The sequence below is a fragment of the Bos grunniens genome, chromosome 11 (genome assembly GCF_055505025.1).
Source record: "Bos grunniens cultivar Pamir isolate PY7600 chromosome 11, Bosgru_T2T1.0, whole genome shotgun sequence".
Classification (NCBI taxonomy): Eukaryota; Metazoa; Chordata; class Mammalia; order Artiodactyla; family Bovidae; genus Bos; species Bos grunniens.
The window spans coordinates 78517452-78536518 of NC_141175.1; the positions used below are offsets into that span (position 1 = coordinate 78517452).

Genomic DNA, 19067 nt, shown 5'->3' on the forward strand with positions numbered 1-19067 from the left:
TGAGAGAGAAGACCTTTCGGGATGTGTTGGTGTAGATGATCTGTCCCACCTGTCAGAAACGGAGGCCCGGTAACCATCTGCTAGAGTCTTTATTCCCACCCCTCCTCTTTCATTTTTAACCATAGATTTTCACAGTTTGCATTACTTATTTAAATCTGTTATTTAAAAAGACACATGTGTTGCCAAGTAAGGCAATGGCAGCTTTTGCCCATTGAAGCCCGTACTTTCCATTCTCTGTAGGTGGCCCAGGCCCTATGGGAGACCTTCCTGTGCCAGCTGGGTTTCCTTGACCAGGCTGGATTTAGGACTGTGTCCACCTTGGGCTTCGCACTCTGGCTGGATTTGGGATTCAGGATTTAGGACATGATGCTCGGGGAGTGAGGAGAGGCAGGTGCAGAGCCCAGATTTCAGCCTTGGGGCTTTGTGGTCAGTTCTCCTTGTCGCCTACCATAAAATTTAATGTGATACATATTTAAGACCAAGAAGGGGACCCCGATTTCTTGATTTATACTATGGGGGATGCTGATCCCCACCACAACCCATGGATGATACTGCAGGTTTAAGTGCAATACCCTTCAAGTCACGCTTTACAGCCAGGCCATTGACTCAGCTATTCAGCATCTACTGTGTGCCAGCAACAACTTGGGATAAGAGACAAAGTCCCCAGCCTCACAGAACTGACGTTAGAGGGGAGACACGGGAAAGACAAGGACCACTTGTGTTACGAGGTGTTAAAGGAACAATGGGGGCGCCATGGGCCAAGGAGGGCCCCGGGGTGGGGAGTGACATGGGAGCAGGGACTTGGAGGGTGAGGGCCATTAACAACAGTCCATGCAGAGGGAGAGCTGTGCAGAGGCACAGAGGTGAGAGTTTTACACGTTTGAGTAGCAGGCGAATAATCTGACCTGGCTGCCCTTGGAGCTCTTAAGAGAAGGAAGGACCAGGTGAAGAAGGAAACAGACAAAACAGGCTCTATCTTGAAAGCAGGACTCCATCTTGGGCCGGACTGTGGACTTTGAGCTATATGCCCAGTACCTATGGAAACGACATACCAACTGGAAAACCAGGCCCCCGGAAGAAAGAGCCCCAGGGCTCATACCTAGACTCTCCCTCACCTAAAAGAATACCCTAATTATCTGTGTAACCGAGTAGAATCACACATTCTATTATGCTTATTGGGGTATGACCACAGGCCTATTGATAACTGTCCACTGTTAACTACCTAGGCGTAAGGCACAGGAATCAGGAGTTAACTTTGACTGTATCTTTCTTTTCCTTTGTTCAGACTAGTTTCAGGGAATCTGGGGAGGTGGGTTTGGCGTACACTTAGGGTATATAAGGTTTTCACAAAATCTGGTCGGGGTCCTTGGCTCAGAGAAGACTCTGCCTTGGGCCTCCTGGTGTAATAAACTGCACTCTACTATCTGCATTGTCCTTCTGAGTGAGTCTGTTTCCTGGAACGCGTGGCTACAACACAGGCAGTATGCTTCTGCCCATCTGTGCTGAGCAACCTGGAGGGCCTGGCCTCCCTGCTCACCCAGTAACTCCAGGCCCTGCCTGAGGTTGCACCAGCTGGAGTCCCAGAAGTGTTCTGACACCTCCCCCTGCATTCCCACTCCACCCTGGCCTACCCCACCAGGGTGGCAGAGCTCCCCAGCTCAGCCACCTACCTTCCCAGCATCTGTGCTGAGCTCCCTGGCAGCCTCATCACCCTGCTTTTCTCCACTGGAGCCACGAGGCACCATTCACAGCTCCTGTCCACGCCTTCAGCCTTCACTTCTGTGAGGCTCTTGCCTCTCCACTCTTCTTCCTGGAGACATCTGATGATTCCCAAAGGTCTCTTCAAATGCACTCCTGTCTGCCCCCCAGACATTTTCCTCCCCCATTCCTACAATCCCATTGCTAGTATTTGAGTCTCTCTCCCTAGCTTCCCAGGGGCAAGATTTGAGGCACCTTTGTATTTGTATTCCTAGTATCTGAAGCGGAGTATATTATCACTAAGGAAGTTTTGAATGAATCCCTCATGAACCCCTGAGAATAATAATCTCCTTCATCTATTCAGCATTACCAAACCACTTTCAAAACTGCCCCATTTTCTGCTCTCAATACTTTATACAAGTGGGTGGTGACCCACTGAACAGGTAAGGACATGGAGAAATGTTCCATGACTTATTTTCCATCACACATAAATTGGTGGCAGGGCTGCGACATTTGCTTAATGCCGTTAGCCCTGGTCCTGCCATCCTCACCAGCCTCAGAGGACTCACAGCTGGAGCCCTAGAAAACCCAAGTTCCTCAGTAATAATCCTTAAGGTATAAGTTGGAGTGTATACACCTGTTATGACCCAAGCTTTTAATTTATTTTTTACTTTAAAAATTTTTGGCTGCACTGGGTCTTCATTGATATGCGAGGGCTTTCTCTATTTGTGGCGAGTTGGGGCTTCTCTTCATTACAGCATGTAGGCTTCTCATCGCAGTGGCTTCTCTCGTTGCGGAGCCTGAGCTCTAGGTGCACAGGCTTCAGGAGTTGTGGCACACGGGCTTAATGGCTCTGCAGCACATGGGACCTTCCAAGACCATGGATTAAACCCATGTCCTCTGTATTGGCAGGTGGATTCCTAACCATTAGACCTCCTAGAGAAGCCCTAGAATTGCATTTTAAGATCTGAGGTAATACAGCCTTTCAGTCATTCATTCAAGAAGCATTTACTGTATTCCAAGTTCTGTATTCTAGGAGACACGGAAGAATTATGTGTCTCACCTCTACAGCAGTCAGTTATTCAGGGGAAAGGACCCAGAGAAAACAAATGGAGAATGGGGGTCAGGATATGGTAAAAGGCAGCCAGATAAGTGCGGAAGTCTGGAAGGCCCTTGAGGAAGAATGCATGAGGTCATTCCCTGAGGGGAAGAAGAGTGAGGGCAGGGGAAGAGTGGGAATGAGGAACAGGGAAGAGCGGGGCCGTGGAAGTGGAGGCAGCCCAGGAGCTTTGAAGGGCACCTTCAGGAGACTCGCTTCTGGCGACTTGAGATGGTCTCCCTGGGTGTCTTGTCCATAAGTCAAGCATTTCTTTTCTTCTGTTGCCAGAGACAATTTTAGGAAAACAAACTCAATCTCTGCCTAGAACGGATGCCTCAGCCCAAGGGATTCTAAAAGAGCAGGATCTGTCTTTCCAACTCCATGTAGCTCAGCTCAGCCCAGTACAACCTGCTCTTCACACTACCTACCTGTCCTAGGTCAGCCCTCCCCTATCTTCAGCTGACTGAGCAAGTGAAGTAGTTGAGAAACAAGCAGAAATTTTCTCTCTCTTCTCTGCACCACTCACAACTCACAACACCCCTTCCCCTTTACTTCACCTACCCCCATCCCAGACCCTCCCAATAGGAACCAAAGGCCCAGCTCCTTTAGTGAACTGGCCCTGGGGGTGGTTGGGGGTTCCCAACACTGGTGGGAGAGCCTCTGGAGGACACAGCTCAGCCTAGAAGGTGACTCCTCTTCTTCCCTTACAAACAACCCACAGTGAAATGGGCAGGAGGACAGAAGGGGTCATTGTGGGTACATGCGCCCACCAGACCTGGCCATTGGGGCTGTGCTGGCATGCCAGCGAGGCTGTCAAGTGCCCTAGGTTGGCTTTAAAGGTGCCAGGAGGTTCTACAAAGACCCAGTGCATAAAAGTTTCATGAGAAAGCAGGTCTACCAGGCCCATTCTCTATTACCTCTTTCAGACTCAGGCCTCAGGGCTGGCTGGGTGCCAGGCAGGGATCTACTTCTTTAATTGTATCCCTGGGTAGCACTAATGCATCTCAGCAGCTCTGTAACTTCAAAGACCCGTGGGTCTCTGTGGAGCAGATCACACACAGAGCATCTCTGACTGAGCCCACGGGCCTCATCACAGTTCCCTTGAGCTATTCATGGCTCGTAGAGGCCATTAAGTAAAAGCTCATATGGACCCATAGGGGTCACCACAGGAACCAGTCACTGATGAAAACATCTATATATTCCAACAGATTTCCTGGGGAAAGTTCCCCATCTCTTTTCATAACTTCTTTCTTTGTTCAGCTTGAACTCAAATCTAATCTACTACAACACAAGCCTGTTCTTTTGGCTTGATCTTTAGAGACAGCCCATTGAGTGAGAAAATCCATACACTGCAGCATTATACTGGGAGTGGGAGAGTGGGGAAAAAAGAGACAAGAGAGGAAATTCCTACAGCCATTCCAAAAAACCAACAAGCAGAATGGTGGTAGATAGAACAATAACCATGATCACTGTCATTTAGTGAGCAATCTCTCTGTATTAGGCACCCTTTATGGAGTTAACAAACCGCCTTTAACCATTTCTACCTTAAAAATAAGACAGCCAGTTATTTTTACTAGCAAAATTGGTTTATTTGGGAATAGCAGAAGAACTGCAATGCAGGACACGCAAGCTATGGCAAACCATGCGCAAGTCTGGAGAAGAAAGGAGAGGAGTGTAACTTTATAGAGATAAAGGAGGAAGTTGAGGGGGGCTTCTTTGAATGAAAGGCCATCCAAGGAAAGTGAGGGGTCAGGATGGTGACAGTTTCTCATTGGCTGAGTTATCGGACTTTTTCATTGGCTGGGCTGTTATTGGTGAAGAGAAAATCTTACTTCCTTTTAATGGGGGTGGTAAGGTAAGCTTCTTTCTGCCCAGAATTGTAAAATAAAATGCAACTGGTGGTTTGCATGTGAAAGATCCCCCTTCAGGACTTCTCAAGTCCATTTAAAATGAGGGTTTCCTATTTTAATTTTCACAGTCATCATGTGTAGACCTCATTATCTGTTCTACAAATGAGGAAACTGGAGCTCAGAGATGAAGTTGCTTGATGTCACAGTAATTGAGGGCAAAGTGCATATCTAGATAGAGGCTTACAATTTCAACCTTATAACATTCATCTGTTTAAAAAACATGTGTGAAGTATCTGCTACATGTCAAGCACTTAATTGGCATTGAGAACATGGACAGATACAAACACAGAGACAAATACCTCTGCCCTATTTCAGAGACATTCACAGAATCACAGCTGCAGTGGAGACATAAGTGATTACGCACAGATGGGTAGGAGAGACCCACAGACACTGAGAGACATGCTCTTGGTCACTCGGGGAAATCTAGAGGCAGAACCAGGTGTCCTGTCTCTTGACTTCTCCTTGCTACCCCTCTCATCTTTGGAAGTAAACCTTTACTAGTCAAAAGAACTTCTTGTTCTCTGGATTCCTTGCCCTAGAAGTCCTCCTCCCTGCTTTGGAGGGGTTTTCCTAGCCGAAGACAACTAGATTGGAGAAGGATGTGGCAATCCACTCCAGTATTCTTGTCTGCAGAATCCAGAGGAGCCCAGTGGGCTACAGTCCATGTGGTCGCAGTCAGAGATGACTGAGTAACTAACACCACCACCACCAGCAAGACCACTAGATTCAAGGCCCAGGGATGCTGGTGTGTCAGCCCCTGGTGTGCAGAGCTGCCCATGTGCCTGCCGCTTACAGAGGGCTATGCTCCTTGTCCTAGACCTTCCTTTTTTGGAAGGATGTAAATGCATGGCATTAATTTTTCTAATGCATGGTATTTACGAGTTTTTCCCCCTTGGGGCTGCACCATGTTCAGAAATGTGAACATGGCAAGAAGGATGGATACATTTTTAGATCAGTAAGTGCAACCAGATGTGTGGATAGGACTAAAGAAACACAATGAGCTTTTGTGAGGGATGCAGAGCTCTTAGACACAGCCTGGGGAAATGAGTTCATGACACAGCCTGGGGAAATGAGTTCATGACACAGCCTGGGGAAATGAGTTCATAGCTGGCACAAAAATTCACAAGTCTAGGTGTTCTCTAAACGAGTACCAGCTTCATGTAGCCCCTGAAAGACTGGAACCCTGTGCTACATTCATTAATCCAGTTCTCATGACAGCAGATAATAGCCAGGGGCTTGACACAAGTCTCTGTTTTACTCCATCACATCCATGAGACTGATGAGGAAACTGGGACTCAGTCTGGCTAAGTAACCTGGCGACAGTTAAATAGAAGGAAGCAGGCAGGGCTGAGATTTCTACCAGGATGGTTGGCCTCCAGAGTCCTTTTTCCTTCAGAACACCACAGTGTCACTTGGGAGCAATTTCTTTCCGCAGGCAGCTGGCTGGCCACGGGCAGGAGGTCTTTGGTGCTCCAGGATGCTTGGGAGGCTCTGTCCCAGGTGATTCACAATGAGAAACACCTCTTGGCACTGCTGGAGCAGGCGGTGATGATGTTGCAGGAGGAAAAAGTATTATAGTACTCATTCCTGAGGAATTCAAAATCAAAGGTGAGGCAAGACACAGAAGCACCCTTGCACTGTGAAAGACGCGTATCAATATACAATAATGCTTAATTCTGGGGAGGCAAAAGGTGAATGCTTAGACCTGAACTGTGACCTAAAGTAACCTGGAAAATGTTCAGGGTGGAGGGATTCAAACTGTGCCTTGAAGGATGGGAGGATTTGGAGAGGCAGAGGGGTGTGAGAAGTGAAAGAGGCTGAAGTGTGTAAACTGGATAAAAAGAGTAGGAACACAGAGAGAAATTAAAGAGGTGAGGTTGGGGAGATGAAAAATAGTATTTATTAATCACCTATTGTGTGCCATGAATGGTGCTTGGTCTTGTATATATTCTCATTGATTTAAATCAACTATATTTGATTTTACTTTACATAATAGAAAATGCATACATTTTAAAAGTGCATAGCACAGTTCCAATCACCTGTGCAATAATATCAAGCAGTCTGGTGTCCATGAAATTGGACTTCCAGAAAGATGGAAGAGAGGAGTAAACAGAAAAAGTATTTGAAGAAATTATCGCCAAAAATTTCCCCCAAATTTGTTGAGAACTATAAATCTACAGATAGAAATGTCTTACACCATGACAGAATATGATCAAGTTTCTGAAAAACAGTGACAAAAGAACATCTTTAAAGCATCCAGAGAAAAAGACACATTTTGTACAGAGGAACAAAGATAAAACTTGTCACAGATTTATTATAAGAAACAATGCAATCCAGAAGACAGTGGAATGCATCTTAAAGTGTTGAAAATAAAAAGTCAACCCAGAATTTTAAATCTAGCAAAGATGTAATTTAAAAATGAAGGTGAAATGATGACTTTTTCAGACAGACAAAAGATGCAAGCATTTGTTGCCAATAGGCCTGAACTTAAAAAATATTAAAGTTCTTCAGGCAGTAGGAAAATAATGCCAGATGGAAAGTTGGATCAACACAAAGGCCTGGAGAGATCGGGAAATGGTAAATAATGTGGGTAAAAATAAGAGACTTTTTTTACCCTTACTAAAAAAATTTAAAAGACTAATGACTTAAAGCAAAAGAATGTATTGTGGTGTTAATAGCATATACAGCAGTAAAACATATGACAACAGCAGCACAAAGTACAGGAGGGGAGCATAGGAGCATACTGTTGGAAAGTTTTATATGAAGTAGTATAATATTTGAAGATACCCTGTGATACATTAATTATGCATATTTTAAATCCCAGAGCAACTACTGAAAAAATAAGACAAGGTGATATAGTTAGCAAACCAATAGTGGAGGTAAAATGGAATACTAAAAAATGCAAAACTAATGCAAAACAAGACAAAAAGATTAAAAAGAGAACAGAATAAAGGGAGCAAGTAGAAAATGAGCAGCAAGATGGAAGATAGAAACCTGACTCTATCAATAATTACACTAAGTGTAAATGATCTAAACACTTTTTCTTCTTTCAGAAAGAGACCTCCCCACCCACCTTGAGCTGACTCAGGGAAGAGGGATTTAATGCAAGGATCTGTGAGGAAGGGAGGTGGCCCCTAGAAAAGAAGCCTTGACCCAGCTGGCTCCCATGGGGCCGGAACTGAGATGGGACACTCCCCGTCCTTCCAGGAACCCATGGCCTCTAGTTGCTGCTGCTGTCTGCTCCATTCTCCCGTCTCTGCCCCTGGCTCCTTTATGCCCTCGTCCGGTGGGTGACCATCTTGGCGATCACCTCCTTCTCTCCCCTTTCTGCACCACAACCGTCTGCTTTGGTTTCCATTTCCAGAATGTCAGCAGCCTCTCAGTTTCCCCTACTTACGGCCTGAAGAAGGAATCTTAGTGGATCATTATTTTTTTAACCAGGCCCCAAGTCAGTGGCCTTGGGAAAGGTAACCTGAGGTCAAAGGCCCCCCTGGTCTAGGCAGCTGTACCTGAGATGGGCTGAAAGGCAGGTTCTCATAGGTTGGGGGTGAAGAGGGAAACAAGATTGGCCTCCCAGCTGATATCTTTTTCCTTAGTGGAAACATAGGAGACAAAAGCTATTCTTTTGAGCATTCAGGGTTGCCCTTCTCATAGTATTCTCCAAAGAGAAGAAAAATGTCCTCTCTAAACTCCAGATTAATCCCATGGCAATTGGGATGTTAGAAAATTCACAGAGAAAAAAATTTCTGTGTGTTAATATAACGAAAGCAATAATAATAAAGTATGGTCAATTAGCTAGACTCAGACCTTGAAGGTTTGAAAAGAAGCTGAGAGAACAAGACTGGGAGTTGACTGTGGCTCAGATTATGAACTCCTTATTGCCAAATTCAGACTTGAATTGAAGCAAGTAGGGGAAACCACTAGACCATTCAGGTATGACCTAAATCAAATCCCTTACAATTATACAGTGGAAGTGACAAGTAGAATCAAGGGATTAGATCTGATAGAGTGCCTGAAGAACTATGGATGGAGGTTCGTGACATTGTACAGGAGGCAGTGATGAAGACCATCCCCAAGAAAAAGAAATGCAAAAAGGCAAAATGGTTGTCTGAGGAGGCCTTACAAATAGCTGAGAAAAGAAGGGAATCTAAAGGCAAAGGAGAAAAGGAAAGATATATCCATTTGAATACGGAGTTCCAAAGAATAGCAAAGAGAGATAAGAAAGCCTTCCTCAGTGATCAATGCAAAGAAATAGAGGCAAACAATAGAATGGTAAAGACTAGAGATCTATTCAAGAAAATTAGAGATACCAAGGGAACATTTCATGTAAAGATGGGCTCAATAAAGGACAGAAATGGTATGGACCTAACAGAAGCAGAAGATATTAAAAGGTGGCAATACACAGAAGACCTATACAAAAAAGATCTTCATAACTCAGATAACCATGATGGTGAGATCACTCACCTAGAGCCAGACATCCTGGAATGCAAAGTCATGTGGGCCTTAGGAAGCATCACAATGAACAAAGCTGGGGGAGGTGATGGAATTCCAGTTGAGCTATTTCAAATCTTAAAGGATGATGCTGTGAAAGTGCTGCACTCAATAGGCCAGCAAATTTGGAAAACTCAGCAGTGGCCACAGGACTGGAAAAGGTCAGTTTTCATTCTAATCCCAAAGAAGGGAAATGCCAAAGAATGTTCAAACTACTGCACAATTGTACTCATTTCACAGGCTAGCAAAGTAATGCTCAAAATTCTCTAAGCCAGGCTTCAACAGTACGTGAACTGTGAACTTCCAGATGATCAAGCTGGACTGAGAAAAGGCAGAGGAACCAGGAATCAAATTGCCAACATCTGCTGGATTATCAAAAAAGCAAGAGAGTTCCAGAAAAACATCTATTTCTGCTTTATTGACTATGCCAAAGCCTTTGACTGTGTGGATCACAAGAAACTGTGGAAAATTCTGAAAGAATTTTCAGGTTCAGAACACCTGACCTGCCTCCTGAGAAATCTGTATGCAGGTCAAGAAGCAACAGTTAGAACTAGACATGGAACAACAGACTGGTTCCAAATTGGGAAAGGAGTATGTCAAGGCTGTATATTGTCACCCTGCTTATTTAACTTATATGCAGAGTACATCATGAGAAACACTAGGCTGGAAGAAGCACAAACTGAAATCAAGATTGCCAGGAGAAATATCAATAACCTCAGATATGCAGATGACACCACGCTTATGGCAGAAAGCAAAAAAGAACTAGAGAGCCTCTTGATGAATGTGAAAGAGGAAAGTGAAAAGGTGGCTTAAAGCTCAACATTCAGAAAACTAAGGTCATGGCATCCACTGGTCCCATCACTTTATGACAAATAGGGAAACAATGGAAACAGTGACAGATTTTATTTTCTTGGGCTCCAAAATCACTGCAGATGGTGACTGCAGCCATGAAATTAAAAGACGTTTGCTCCTTGGAAGAAAAGCTATGACCAACCGAGATAGCAAATTAAAAAGCAGAGACATTACCTTGTCAACAAAGGTCCATCTAGTCAAAGCTGTGGTTTTTCCAGTAGTGAGAGTCAAAGCTGTGGTTTTTCCAGATGTGAGAGTTGGACTATAAAGAAAGCTGAGCACCGAAGAATTGATGCTTTTGAACTGTGGTGTTGGAGAAGACTCTTGAGAGTCCCTTGGACAGAAAGGAGATCCAACCAGTCCATCCTAAAGGAGATCAGGCCTGGGTGTTCATTGGAAGGACTGATGGTAAAGCTGAAACTCCAATACCTTGGCCATCTGATGCGAAGAACTGACTCATTGGAAAAGACCCTGATGTTGGGAAAGATTGAAGGTGGGAGGAGAAGGGGATGACAGAGGATGAGATGGTTGGTTGTCATCACTGACTCGATGGACATGAGTTTGAGCAAGCTCCAGGACTTGGTGAAGGACAGGGAAACCTGGCGTGCTGCAGTCCATGGGGTCACAAAGAGTCAGACACAACTGAGCGACTGAACTGAACTGAGAGAACATTAGTTCTCATGTCATCTGTGGCCTCATGGAAAATTAGGCTTAATGGTGTAACATCCATTATTGATTCTTTTATTAAAGATCTTCCTTTTTGTCTGATTCCAGCAGAGGAGTTTCATAGTTTCCTTTGTTAAATCCTCACTTTTCTAGGAAGAAATTGAGACGGTTACAGGAAAATATTGATCAAGACAGGTTGATTCCCTGAAGGTTTCAGCAGAAAGGATATTGATCAATTCCCACACCTGGCCCTCAGTCTGCAAAGCAGGAGAACTCAGGCCACCTCTGGGGTTCTTAGTTCTCCTATCCAGGAGGCAGGCCCCACGCCACGTGGCCAGACCTGGAAGGATTTGGAGTCAGCAGGGATGGGGCAGGGTCCCTGATTCTGGCTCCACCACCAGTCCTGCCAGGAAGGCTTGGAGCTGCTCCTTGACCTGGGACCACCCCTGGGAGGGGCACAGAATTCTGCCAGAGTTTTACATGGTCACAGTACAGCCTATCTCACTGAGGTCAGGAGGGCAGGAAGCCCAGCCCTGTTCTCAGAGCCTCCGAGAGACTGACCCTACTTTATTATTATTACTTTCATCATATTAACACAAAGAATAACAAGTGTTTTCAATATCCTAAACACATACTTGGAAGCTGCAATGTGCCATAAAAATACAAAACCTACAAAGAGTTGGCTACTTGTCTGTGCTCTGGGAGGCTCAGATGGACTTGAGACTGGTCACCCTTGATCCTGAGCTGGCCCCCAAGTCACCAGGTTGCCCACCCTTGGCAAGGACTGACAGTGGTCAAGTGCTAGTGTTCTAGACAAAGTTTGCCATCTGCAGAACCGCTGGCAAGAACTAGGACTTGGAAATCTTGGTAAAGAGAACTTTCTGTTAGAAAGTCTAGCCAGTTGCAGTGGGAGCCTGAAAGGACAGGTGTTATATAAGCAGGGTGGCCAGCACTGTCCAGACCTCTGATGTCTGCATTCAGGCACTGGTTCTCCATCCCCAGGGGGACCGCCCTGCCCACGACTGTCACAGCGCTGACTGGGCCCAGTGGAGGGGCCACAGTCACGGGGTCCTGCTGAGCTCCCCGCTCCGTTTGCTGCAGGAGTGAAGCCAGGCTCTGGGAGCTCCCTCCCACTTTGGTAGGTGTTGCCACTTACAGCTGGGTCACACTGGGCACATTAGCCAGCATCTCAGAAATGGAAATTCTAGCCTCTGCCTTTCTGATCTCAAAGGGCTATTTTATCAGCGCAAAATGAAGGAGCTATGTAAATGGCCAGGCGCTGAAAAATGTGATGATGGCACTTGGTGAGATGACATTTAACTTAGAGGACATATTTTACTACCCACAAAAGTCTAGTCTCCTCTAAGGAGTAAGGACAATGGAAATTCCAGAGGAAAAAAATGTAAACCAAGAAATACTGGGCCAATAGCAAACCAGAAAATGGCATTTCCAATTCCAGCCCTTAAAAGCCTTGACTGAGTCAAGGGTGACTGCAGCCTCCCTGGCGTCTGCTTGGAGGCCTGTGGGTTCAGTCCCCTTTGCTGGAAGAGTCAGGGTCTCATCCCGATTTCCTCCCTGCCACCCCTAGACTCCCATTGCCCACCCCCGCCCCCCACCACATTACATCCCACACACCCTCCAGAGTAGGCTCATGCCAGACCCCTTACCTGAAACGCCATCCTCTGACCTCATAGTCCCTCCCCATCCCTCCTCGAGCCACTTGAAGGGGTCTCCCAGCTCTTCTTGGCAGACGGGTCCAGCACTTTGGATGGGATTGCCGTCTGTCCCCGTGTGGGTGCCCCCCAAAGCAGATTCTAGACAACGATTTAGGTACAAGTTATTTATTTGGCCTGGAGAATTCCATGGACTGTATAGGCCATGGGGTCGCAAATAGTCTGACAGGACCAAGCGACTTCCACTTTCACTTTGTTTATTTGGAGATGATTCCCAGAAGCATGGAAAAGGCCAGAGGGAAAGAGACAGGGACGGGAGGAGATCACTCAGGGTTACGTCAGGGAGTTCTGGGCCTTGAGCTTGGGCAACTGAGAGGCAATCCTGCTGAGGATCTCCTGAAGTTCAGTGTACAACTCACCTTGAGTCACCCTATGGAGGGCGAGAAGGCTGGAGCAGAGAGGAAGCTAGCGTATCTCTGCCCACTCTGGTTCTTTGTATTTTGAGCGGGTGCCCCTAAAAAAGCATTAACTCCCTCAAACTTTCAGTCTGACCTGTTCACAGGCAAAGAGTGCTCAGCGTTCCAGACAAAACCCTTGGTCGGAGTCTCAGGTGTTTGAGGCAAGAAGTCATCTGCACATTCTGTTCTATGAGCCTGCAAGGAACTTCCCCGTGGTCTGGGGGTCACAGACAGTGCCACAGTGACCAAGGCTCAAAGGTGGGCTCTCGCTGCCTGTGCTGACATCGTCGCTGTTGACTTGAAAGCTGGCCCTGCCCCCAGAGCCAACCCTGAGCAGCTACCCCCACCTCTAAGCCTCACACTCCTCTCCAGTTGTAATGGAGGTACTTGTAGTCACCCTCAAGAATGTTGTAGAGTTTAGGAGGAAACGGATAGGGATACTGGAGGGGATTTTAGAAACATGAATGGTCATGGAGAATACGTAAGTCCCCAACACCTGAAATAAACAGCAAGGTGTCTGCCCATCTCCAGGCTGTACTCTTCCCCATAGCTGTAAACTCCGCTGCCCAAACCAGACAAATATTTTGAAATGGCATTGTTGTGTGGTTTTGGAGATAAATGACACATGCTGAAATGTATATTGTTCATTTACCACAAGCTGCAGTTACTATTACACTCTTGATCAATCATTATGGAAGTTTTAGTAATAATAAGAACTGGCATGGCAATACTAGCATATTCCTGCTGATTATCCCACCAACATCTTGCCTGCCCGATTCCAAATGTTTTCCTGGCCTCCAGCTCATCTTGTTCCTTCTCTTTTCCCCCTTTCCTACCAGCACATCCTGTACCCTCCCAATAGGAGGCTTTCCTAAGATGTAGTTTCACCTTAACATTTGCTTGCTGGTCAATCAAGAGAGTTTTCTTCATTCTTCTTTTACTGTACTAAATACCAAATGAGCTGCCTTCCTGCCTCCTTTGCAGAAACTGCCTCCCATCAACTCGTTTGATAAAAGCAACTGGTCCTGGTAGCTCTTTTATGCACGTATGCATGGTTATGGCTAATTGTTTCAAGGGTAGACAAATTGGGGGTGGCAGAAGATGAGATGGTTAGATGGACATGAGTTTGAGCAAACTCTGGGAGACGGTGAAGGATAGGGAAGCCTGGAGTGCTGTAGTCCAAGGGTTTGCAGAGTCAGACATGACTTCGCAACTGAATAGCTTAGAGTATGGACTTAGCAAGAGAGAAGTCAGACTGTTTCTAGGTGGCTGGGTGTATAACATAAACTCAAGAGCTGGAGAGGAGTCTGAGGACCATATTTTCCATCCTGCTCCCTGTTCTAAATTGGGGTGCTAGGCCACCGAGGCAGAACTTGCAGAGGGGGTAGAACCAGCATATGTGCTCCACCAGCATAGTCTCCTCTTCTTTACTCTCTGCCCCCAGCAGTCTTGTAGGTTTCAGTTTTCCTTGAACATTTTTTGTTAGATTTATTCCTAAGTATTTGATGTTTCTCATCCTACTAAAAATGGTGTTTAGGTTTAACAGAATGTTGTGGATTGTTTGGAAACCTGGCAGTCTTGTATCTCTGACTTTTGGGCTACTGGAGGGGTTTGGGCCAAAAAAGAGGAAGCAGGTTCTAATGCTGCCTAATCACTTCTTCTGCTTCATTCCTTTCTGATGATTCGAACTTCATGCCGGTATTATTTACCTTGTTCTGAAAAACTTCCATTAGCATTTCTATGTGCAGGTCTGCTGGTGTCAAATCCTCTTAGTTTTATCTGAAAATTTCCTTATTTGACCTTCATTCTCGGAGGATAGTTTTGCTAGATATAGAATTCAGGGCTGATAGATTTCCTTTCCTTTCAGCACTTCAGGAAAATTGTTCTACTGTCTCTTGGACTTCATAATTTCTGATAAGAAGTCAGCCGTTTATCGAACTGTTCTTTGAATGTAGTACGTTACTCTTTTCTTGCGACCTCAGCAATGTTTACTTTGTATTTGGCTTTCAATATTTTGACTATAAAATGTGCCTTAGCACAGCCTGCTTGATGTTCTTTGAATACTTTGAATCTATAGATTTAAGTTTTCAACAAATTCATGAAATTTCCAGTCATTATTTCTTCAAATATTTTTTCTGCCTTATTTTCTTTCTTTCCTCCTTCAACTACATATATTTTTGACTGATATTATCTAAAAGATGTCTGAGGCTTTTGTTTTTTTCAGTTGTTAAACATTATTCTTCATATTGCATTGTTTCTACTGATCTATCTTCAAGTTCACTTACTTTTTTCTCTGTTATCTCCATTCTGTTAAATTTATCCAGTAGATTTTGTAAAACTTCAGCCATTATACAGTTTTTATATATTACATATAATTTTTAAGAATATCTTAAAATTTTTTATTTGCTGAAATTTTCTGTCTTCTTTGTGAACATTTTCTTTTACTTCACGGAGGATAGTTATGATAGCAGCTTTAAAATTGGTCTGCTAATTCCATATTTCATTCATCTCAGGCTTTTTCCTCAGTGGATATTCTTTCCTCTTGAAAATATGTTCCATTTTCTTGGATCTTTTTATGTTGAGTAATTTTGGACTGTATCCTGGGCATTATGAATTTTAATTTACAGAGACTCAGGATTATGTTATTTTACCCTGATAAACATTCTTTCTTTTCTTTAAAACTTGTTTTCTTTCTTCTTTCTCTTTTCTTTTTAAAGTAGGCAATCATCTTTGTTGAACTCAAACTGCAACGCATCCTTTTTTGGCCACTACCTCCAATCTCAAATCAGTCTGCCCTCAGCAGAGTGGTTTCAGGTTTTCTGTGTATGTGTGATTCAAAGCCAATAGCAATGTGAACAGACAGAATTGGGGGATCTCTTCTCCAGCTCTCTCTCTTCTGGAGCCCCTTCCAGCAGCTGTGGCTCCCCCATATTTAGTCTTCTGGTTCCCCAGAAAGACAGCAGTTGTTCCATCAGCACTCCACTGTCCTGTGTGCCACAGTGACTGCCTGGCTCTAGTCTAAAATGGCAACTCACTCCATACAACTCCCCTCCTCCAAGCATGGACCCCTCACCAGAAGCTGCCTGCTTTTGTTCACTCTCCAGCGCCTTCAGATAGCTGTTTTACTTTAGTTATCACCTGCATTCTGTTGAGAGTTTATGGTTATTATAGAAGCTCATATCCTAGCTGAAACTCGCAGGACAGAGAGCAGCACAGGGTCTTAGCAAACACAGATACTGAGTACAGGGGAGGGAGGAGGCAGGGACCTACACCTGAGCACGTATGTTCCTGCAAGGGGTGCGTCAGGCTCTCTGTTCTGATTCAGCAGGCAATTTTACCATGATGTTTTAAGTAACAGTCTTGTGTGGTATAAATTTAACAATTTCACAGTTTTGCAAGCAAATATGTTTGTGCTGGATGAGCTTCTCAGACACATTTTCCCACACCTCCTCTTTTCTTAGTCTAGTCAAAGGCCCCTCTTGGAACCTCCCTATAGCCCTACTTGACAAGAGTCAAACATTAATCACACCCATGAACCATGTAGATGAGGGAGACCCTACCAACTTCAGCTTCACACAAGGATTCAACCCCAGTTCCCAGGGTTTGCTAACATATTTCACTTTAGTTTACTAAACTAATACCTCCAGAGCCCAGACCATACTATGTCCTGGAAAAGAGTTGAATTATTTCCTTTTTAAGCCTCCAGGAGCCATACTTAGCCAGGTGTATGAGCAGGTGGTCTCCTGCCTCAGTCCATTGAGGCTGTTTTAACAAGGTGCCAGAGACTGGATAGCTTATAAACAGCTGAAACGCATTGGTGGTTGTTCTGGTGGAGGCTGGAAGTCTGAGACCAGGGTGCCAGTGTAGTCAGGTAAGGGTCCTTTCTGGCTTGCAGACTTACAGTTGTATCCTCATTAGCACTCAAGTCCAATTTCCAGGGTTCACTAACACATCTTACTTGAGTTAACTAAACTAATACTAATATCCTCAGAAGGTGCTAGGGCTCTCTCTGGTGTCTCTTTTATAAGGGCATGAATCCCATTCATGAGGATTCCTCTGTCATCACTTATGCACCACCCAAAGGCCCCACCTCCTAATACCATCATCTTGCAGGTTAGATCTCAACATAGGAACCTGAAGGGGACACAAGCATTTAGACCACGGTAACCCCCCTATGCCATGACTTGGGGCCATTGAGAGGCCTGCTTCTCCCTCCACCGTATCTCTTCCTGCTAGCCTGCAATTGAATTACCAATGAGTTAGAAAAGAGAGGCATAGCGTTGCCTATCAATGGGAGCCTCCAGTCATTAATTTAGTGACATTTCAGTACTTGTTTATTAGATGCTGGGCATTGTGGTTAGCATATGATTTGTCTGCAAGTCACTCTTTAGACTTCTCCCGTTTGTTGGAGATGCTTTGGCCAGAAGGAAAGAAAATAGGCAAATAACACAAGACCAAAACAATTCTTTCAACAGAGCTGGGTGGGGGATTCAGTGGCAGGAAGCCATTAATTCAACTTTCTATGTGAAACAGTGCCTGAGGCCCAGCGTGTATCAGGCTCTGTAATGGCACTGGTGATGCAAAGGTGAGCTGGATTCTGCTATTGCTCCTCAGGCATCACATTCAAGTGAGGTGTCTGGTGTGAAAAATAACGGTTTCTAATGCAAAAAGCCTGGTTGTAATGAAGTTATAAACAGAGTAGATGGGTATCCAGGAAGAATCAGAGGAAAAAACAGGGAGGCATGGGGCAGGGCTTTGCCAGGCAGATGGGGGTGGCAGGACAGAGGGCAGGGCCAAGTGAGGAGAAAGAGGAACGTGTGCAGAGAGGCAGAGCTGAGAGTGAGCAGTGTGTTCATGGACTGTGAGGATTCCAGAGCCACTAGAGACAGAATGCATGGGTAGGAGGGGGCTCCAGGGCAGTTAGAAAGGTGGCCACTGGTCAGACCACAGAGGGCATGTGTGCCAGCCTGTGGGATCTGGCTTGTATCTTATGGCCCTGGGGAGTCAGTGGAGCAGCGACTGTAGAAGTGATATTGGGGAGCTGTGGTGAGAGTAGCAGGCTGGCAGGAGTCACCAGGCAGGGCAGAGAAGAGACTGGGAAGAAAGATGCCTCTGCTGGGCTTCCAGTCCAGCCCAGGGCTGTCCTCCCACCTGGGCTTCATGAAAGAAACGCTTATTTCTCATGACAAATTTTAGGGCTGCCACAAATGCTTGTTGTTGCTTTATATAAAAAGTCTTGCCTAAAATAAAAATTTAAAACCATAGTTTAATCTGCTTCTCAGGACTCCAAATAACCTATGTGACAACACAGCACAGAACTTGGGACCTGGGATATTAGGAAAAGAACCACCTTGGGGATCCTTTAGTCCATCACCTTCTTCGGTGAAAGGTTTTTCAGAAAGGGCATGACTTTGTCTGAGTTTCCTGCAAACAGATTGAGTGCAATCAGACCTTGGTCATCTGCCCTGCACACGAGGCTGAAGGATCTCAGAGTGTGCTACTAAATAGAGGTGTCAGGACTAAGGCTTACACCCCACACTGCTCAGGAAGTGACCTTCAACCTTCCACATGTCATATTTTTGAAGTTACAACTGGAATATTTTTCCTTCTTACTAAGAATTACTCTCAGTTGTTGACTGTGCTCTCGCTCAGCCATGTCTGACTCTTTTGTGACCCCATGGACTGTAGCTCACCAGGCTCCTCTGTCCATTGGATTTTCCAGGCAAGAATATTGGAGTGGGTTGCCATTTCCTTCTCCAGGGGATCTTCCCAACCCAGGGGTAAACAGATAAAATGCCCCACTGTTTTGAACAAATTATGTATATTTAGTATCTTAATATCTCCAAAACGGGCCAAAATTACACAGGGATTAGTGGGAAAATAAATAATTTTGCCATTATAAAAATTTTTTGGCAACAAACATTTTCATTAGAGGGAAATAATGGCTATATTTAGAATAAATAAACCAACAGGTTGAAAACACAATTTGCTGATAATTTGTGGGTAGTATACTGTATGAATTGAGAAAGTAATTAAAAAATATATGTATACATAGACATATGTATATATACATAAACATGTACATGTGTAGGAGATGTGGGTTTTATCCCTGGGTCAGGAATATCCCCTGGAGGAGGAAATAGCAACCCACTCCAGTATTCTTGCTGGAAAATCCCATGGACAAAAGAGCCAGGCAGGTTACAGTCCATGAGGCCACAAA

At 44.9% G+C, this 19067-nt stretch overlaps 1 long non-coding RNA gene across 1 annotated transcript; it reads right to left on the minus strand.

Moving 5' to 3' along the window:
- Positions 1 to 4361: 4361 nt before the first annotated feature.
- Positions 4362 to 12288, minus strand: LOC147363370 (uncharacterized). The gene is made up of 2 exons (XR_015137022.1): positions 10225 to 12288; positions 4362 to 6294 (listed from the first exon to the last, which is right to left on the minus strand). It is a non-coding gene; the product is annotated as an uncharacterized LOC147363370 (long non-coding RNA).
- Between the last annotated feature and the right edge of the window lie 6779 nt (positions 12289 to 19067).